A 7,407-nucleotide genomic window follows, 5' to 3' on the forward strand; every position below is an offset into this window, starting at 1 on the left:
GTTTCATGTTTATAGGTACAGGTAACTCTTCAGTTTCTATTATTAGCAATAATGTTGAAAATTTCCTCTCACTGTTGGTATTTAATGTATCCCCACAACAGCCCATGATGTACATTAACCGGTCTTAGATGTTCTCCTCAAGAGTTGCGTTGAATGAATGACCCACCTCTAGTCTCCAGCTGCCTTCTTAAAAAACCCAAGTTTGAATCATTGGTCCCAAAAGAAACCTTACCCTGGGGGCCCATGAGTATTTTTTCCATGGCCACTCCCCCCCAAAATTTTTTTTTGAAGAATTACTGTCAAGCATTAGAATCATTTTGAGATGTTGTGGTGATTACACTCACACATATGTCATCATATGGTACACACAATTGCTAATGTTTGTGATTTATAAGTTAGACATCAATGAAGCTGATGTGAAGAAAAACTTTGCACCCCAGTGATATGCAGTGCCCCAGGACGGTGCTAAGAGCAGTAAATGGTTAGTGGGGGAGAGGAGGTAGGAGGGCAGCAGCGCCCTCTGCTGGGTGGGTCGGGCCAGGAGTCAAGCTGCGAGAGCTACTACTACGAAACCCCTTGCAAGTGGTGCCACCCACACCCCATACACCACGAGCTGTATGTGGATTAGTAATTGGCAGAAGACCCTTGTCCTCTAACAAAAAAACCTCAACACAAACAGAAAATATCACATAAAAATCCGTACCTGACACTGCTTTTGATAAACTGAACCGGTCTTCTGAGAAGGCAAACACTTGCCTGCTCCCTGTAGGCAAGTGATTTGCAAGCCCTGTCTATATGACTGAACTCCATGCCCTCCAAGCCCCTTCTCCCCTCTGAACCTATCTGCAAAGTGCCTGACCTGCTCTCTTCATTTCTACTTGTCAAAATCCCATCTGTTCTTTAAAGCAAAACTCAAATGTGCCTGTGTTCATGATCTCCGTGCAAATGTAGATTCACAGTATCATTTCATGTAGTTTACATTGTTACAAGACTCCGTTCATCTTTTGCTTTATTATTTATTATTTTGCATTCTGATACCGCATTTGATTTTTTTTTATGAGATCGTACCTCCTTTTTCGTAAATGAATGTAATCGATTTTCACCTAAATGGAATGTCTGAAGACAACTGATTAAGGAAATTATCATTTATGTTTTTATGGAACATAATTTCACTGCTCTCTTTAGTAAGCATTTCATGTGTCCCGCTCCCACACTTTTCATTTCAAAAGGGCTTCAGCATTAAAACCTATTGTTTCCCAAACAAGAACACAAGCCACAAGTTTATTTCAGTGTTTTCTTTGGCCACATAGTTCAGCAAGCGTGCTTATCACCTCCCATTTGAGCTAAAAAAAAACAAAAAAACAACCCCGTGTTTTCTTTCTTGATTGCTTTGTTATCTGGGCAAGGGATGATCATTCATTTTGTTCAATGAGGAAAGAAAGTAGCTGTGATTAACTTGCCCAACTTGTATTTATTGTGGCAGAAAACACTATTACTGGCTAAATTTCTGAGAACATGACACCACTGTAAAGGATGAGAATTCTAAGTGTTAGAAATTTAATTCCAGATACACAAGCAATAATTCTCGAACTGTCCAGTTTCTGCTAATACAAAATGACACATTGTAGAGGAAAACATTCATTTCTTTCCCAGAGCTTGTCCAAGTTGTCTGAACATTTGAAATTTTCTATTACATAAAAACGGCCACTGATGCTTTTCAGTGGTTGTGCTTGGTGCACAATCCCTTAGGCTTCAAAAGAAGACAAGCCTGTCCTCACACAATGCACACACTATCTGTATAAAAATGAAACGAAAAAAATATTTGTCTAGGAAAGAAATAGGGAGGAAATGTGATATAACAACTTAATTACAAAGGATTATAAGATGCTAAACAGGTCACAGGTATGAAGGCATGAGAAAAAAATGGAGGTCAAGCTACACACGATCAGTGTGAATTTCCCCAGGATCATTTTATTTTTATTAACCAATAAATATGTTGTGCTGTGGTATGTACAGATGTCTACAACATCCTTACTTTTCTGGTAAAATAATTTATCAAATGCACCTAAAACGATTCAACAGAACATTTCTTTCAATACACATGATGTTACTTCTTTGAGTGTATTTCGGTGTTCAACTGATATTTTCATTTTAATATAACTTTTTAATGCAATTTGAAACCCTTATTAGTGAGTCTTGGGGTTTATTAGCCAAGTAGGGTAATCTTCCTAGCAGCAGGATGTGGTCAATGTGGGGAGGAGTTTGCACCTGGTTCTTGGTCATCAGAAAGCTACCAATGGTAGGGAGATGCGATGGGTCATTAGTTTCACATACATCTTTTTTTAACTGTAATCCTCTGTACGCCAGACACTGTTCTAGTTTCATCAAGACTGGTTATAATAAAGAGGCCTATTTGAAAACCATGGTACAAATGACAATTAAGCTATAGGAATAGATTATTCGTTAAATCTAGATGATGACAGAATTGCGTTTTAGAAGTAGTTGACACCCAGAATTTCTGCTACGGACTCCAGCTCCCTCTATGCTAAATCAAGAGGCAGGCAAGAATAAGGTGGGGTTCTAGGACAATTTCTGGACTGCACAGGCTACTAGGAAAATGATACATAAAATGGGTCTAAGTCATTCGTACAATTGGATAGGTTGTTCAATGCACATGAACACCTCATGGAGGGGTGAACGGGGCTGAATTCAGCACCTACTCTGCTGTCCGGTCCATCTAGCCTAGCACGGGGCTGCATCTCCCCAGGATATAAGACACCTTTAATAAATTGCATAAAACACAATCTACACACCAAGTCACTCACTGTGTGCACAGGGCATAGCCAACATGCAGAAGAAGATGTTCTTTTTCTGATTTGGACAAAGATCGCCTGTATGTCTTGATCAGTCTGGAGTCAGCATGCTAAAGATGCATAAGCATTGGAGGCCAAGAATCAAAATAGAATCACTGACTCAGGGGAAGAAGAATATGAGATTCCACTTGGGGAATCATAGAATGGCAGACACTTTCACGGGACCATCTGGGCCAGGTGAGTTTTTTGAAATACATGATTTAAAGCACCACAAAGACACCCAATCATAGGAGCAAAGGCACCGCAATGTCTCATGGCAACATAATTAGGAATGTCGTCAACATTAAACTGCTTAAGTGCTTCCTGCTGCTATTCAGGATGGGTCTGAAATCTGGAACAACACAAAGCCTACATATGTGGAGACTAAAGATGCAGCTGAGGAACAGGGTAACAGGGCTGGGAGCTTGAGAAGGATACTGAAAGCTTCACCTGTCTCTAGCTTGCCTCAGACTGACTTCCTTAACAGCAAGGCAGGTCAGAGCCAGTCCATGCTATATGGCCGTGAGCCCTCACACTGGAGCTCCACAGGCTGTGTGAAAGAGGATTAAGGGAGATGCCTGGGATGAGATCAGCTCTGTTTCTCAGTACAGTCCGACCGCAAGCACTCACAATCCTGCATCCCAGCAAACACTTCCATATTCAAGCCCTGGGAGCCACATACAAAATCTTTCCTGCTGTGTTCACCTTTATACATAGACGTCACAACTTATTTTCTCATATAAAACAGCTGGAAAACGTAACCTGAGATTTTGTACCAAATATTGGCTTCTTACCTGTGTTAAATGTTGCTCTTGTACATTACATTGAACACTGTTGGGATGCATGTCGAAAGACATGCTTTTTTTGTAAAACTCAATATAGGAGCTGTGTCTACAGTTAAAAGTGAACATATTTGGCATGTTTGTTAATTCTAGTTTCATTTAATATCTTCTAAGGCACGTAAGTTGAAGCTTTTTTTTTTTTTAAATTAAGTTAATGGGGAACTTTGAGATGCAAACCGTACGTTAGGATTTTGGTCTTGGTGTTTGTATGAAATTCTGAGGCCTTGATTTAAACCTTTCTTTGTATCGTGATTTCCTTTTAGGTGTATTGCGCTAAGTGAAACTTGTCAAATAAATCTTCCTTTAAAAAAAAATACAGTGTTAAAAGACTGTAGTCATGGGTTTATACAACTACCACTTTGCTTTGCTGAATATCAGAGCCAACAACTGGATCCTACTGTGCCCATTCCCAAACTGCAAAGAAACTAGGTATGATGGAGCATATATATCAAAACGAGCACATCAGTCACCCTGGAGAAAATAGTTCCAGCATGCATGCCTGGTAGGAGGAGAAGGCTGGTATGTAAGGGACAACACCTTTTATTTTTTCATTTCACTAAGCAAAAATATGTGAACCACTACTATGTACTAAGTACGATCTCTACGATCTCTGTACCAACTGACACTATAAAATTTAAGCTTTTCTTTAAAAGATTTTATATTTGGGGCGCCTGGTGGCTCCGTGGGTTAAAGCCTCTGCTTTCAGCTCGGGTCATGATCTCAGGGTCCTGGGATCGAGCCCCACTCTGTTCTGCAGGGCGCCTGCTTCCCTTTCTCTCTCTCTCCGCCTACTTGTGATCTCTGTCTGTCACATGGGTAAATAAAATCTTTAAAAAAAAAAGATTTTATATTTATTTATTTGAGAGTGAGCGAGCAAGAGAGAGCATGAAAATGGGGAGTGGCAAAGGGGGAGGGAGAACCAGTCTCCCCACTGAACAGGGAGCCAGACATGGGGCTTAATCCCAGAACTCCGGGATCCCAGGACCATGAACTGAGTTGAAGGAAGACAATTAACTAACTGAGCTGCCCAGGTGCCCCTAAAAATTAAGACTCTAATAAGAACCCAGTTTCCACAAGTGATATTTTTGTTGCATTAAGTTCTTAGGTCACTTCACAGCACAGCTATCCACTGGTAGAATGCTTTGTTTCCTACCAGCTAAAATTGCCCTCCTATAAAGTGCCATACATGAATCAAAGTCATTCTTCAAGGAGTTTTAAAATATAATCACCAACATTTCCTCAAGGTCGGCAGTTAAGCTCTGCATGCTTTAAACACTCTGGGAAATAGGAAAATGACAGTTGATGTGGAGCAGACTGAACTGGAACATGAGTGTTTCACAGGTTGGAAAGCTGCTATTGTTATTCTATGGCAGAGAGTCTAACGTGGCCTCACAGCTTCCCTCTGTGTTCCTAGCACAGCGGTAAAATGTCCTTTATAGATGGAAATGATTGCTGAGTGGAGTCTCTAAGGAAGAACTATGGTTTGCTCTTCAGCCAAGAAATAGCAATACCAAGATGTCCCCACAAGGCATTAGCTCTTCACGTGAGTCTGTTGTGGTTCCCAGGGGCTTTCTTTACTAGATGATGCTCTCTGTGTGTAGCTACTTCTTTCAGAGACTTCCCAGAGGTCTGAGAACATACCAGGGTCAGTATGTAACCCACGGGCAGGATATTTACCAGAAAGGACCCGAAGCTCTGTGCTTTGGCATGAGACATTCAACTCAAATGACTTGCAAGGATTGATGAGTGACTTTGAAGCATAGCTAGTGTCCCAGCATTAAAGTGATTCTCAGTTTTAACTCCAGCAAGTCACTTACCCATTCACAGCTCTAAGCATTCTCAGGAGCGCACCCCAGGGGTCCCATTTACCAAGTGTGGGCTGTGCTTCACGTCTGCCCTTGATCATCTGAAAGTATAAATTATAACCCAGATTCAACTCTATGAATAACTCCAAACTCAGAGCACAGCTAGAGCTAACACATCTGATAAATATTGAACATTAAAAGGATGATGTTTTAGGGGCACCTGGGTGGCTCAGTGGGTTAAAGCCTCTGCCTTCGGCTCAGGTCATGATCCCAGAGTTCTGGGATCTAGCCCCGCATCAGGCTCTCTGCTCTGTAGGGAGCCTGCCTCCTCCCCTCTTTCTGCCTGCCTCTCTGCCTAGTTGTGATTTCTCTCTGTCAAATAAATAAAATATTTTAAAAAAGGATGATGTTTTTAAAAAAGGATGATGTTTTTAAAAAAGAATGATGTAGCATTATATTACCTACTTCTTCTAAAATCAAGAGGTCTTATTACCAGTATATCACATACGTATTAATTGTTACACACATGCTTTACCCTATAATCAGCTCCCTGAACATCCTGAGTGACAAATTTCACATCACCGATCCTTCAAAAAATGAAAATTTTTTTCCTAAGTTCGCAGTACCAGGAACGAGCTCACAAATAAGCAGATTTCAGGTGTACTAGATACTTCGGCTCAGTAATAAATACGTCTTATAATTTATACCAAATCATATACATATATATGTATATACAATTGGAAATTTGTTTCTGTTCATTTTATATTTTTATCATCTATTGCTTAAACCATGGTTTGACTGTTTCACCATTCAACATGATATATCCTACTAAATTGATTTTATGATTCACTCATAGTTTGAGACTAAGAGCTGGATTAAAACTATTACAGATAGTAGAGTAATTTGCAGAATGCTGCAGGACACTGAAAAATCCCTCTGGTGAACAGTGTTTCTTATCACCAGAGGCAACGATGAGGCCATTAGCAAAAGGCACTGCTCTGAAAAGCTATCTTAAAAATGCACACATTTAAGGTGAGATATCCTCTAATCTAGGGTCTCCAATTATATGTATCATCTATGTCTCCTTTATAGCTATTGCTAATTAATCATTGCTAATCAATCATGGTATCTTTCTCTTTGAGCCTAGATAAGGCTTCAGATCCTTTCTCAACACTGCACTCCAGGCAATGGCTGCTGGTTTATTGTAATTGACAGGAAAAATAACACTTATTTTCCCTTCAGATCCCTAGTCCCTTTTTATGTTACTTTTTTTCCCGTTTTATTTATTTTTTCAGCGTAACAGTATTCATTCTTTTTGCACAACACCCAGTGCTCCATGCAAAACGTGCCCTCCCCATTCCCCCAACCTCCCACCCCTGACCCTTCAAAACCCTCAGGTTGCCCCAACCTCCCACCCCTGACCCTTCAAAACCTTTTGAGTCATCTTCCAATTTGCTACTTTGAGACAGATGAGGAACTTAGGGGATGGGATAAGAAGAAGGATGGCAATGAGAAGAGCTAGGTGATGAGGAAGACTCCAAGGGGATCCCATCTAGCTGATGAGGACTTGGGAGGCAATGGTTACACTGTGCTATAAGAAACTACATAATTTGCCCCAAACTTCTCCATCTTATATTCTGAAATTTCTGATCTTCCAAACTTTAATCATATATCGTTTTTATGTTAAAGTCTAGCTTGACAAATGAGCTGACAGTTGTAATTATGTATGCTCCATAAGGATACCAGATGTCTCTCCTGTTATCTACTTCATTCTAGGTCTGCTTACCTTCTTGATAACCCTCTGAATTTACTCCTCTATACATCAGTAAAACTTTTATTTATTTATCCCTTTATTAAGGACAAACTTTCTTATCATAGAGATAACCTTGGTTATATATAATCCTAGAT

Source organism: Meles meles, chromosome 2 (genome assembly GCF_922984935.1).
Source record: "Meles meles chromosome 2, mMelMel3.1 paternal haplotype, whole genome shotgun sequence".
Classification (NCBI taxonomy): domain Eukaryota; kingdom Metazoa; phylum Chordata; class Mammalia; order Carnivora; family Mustelidae; genus Meles; species Meles meles.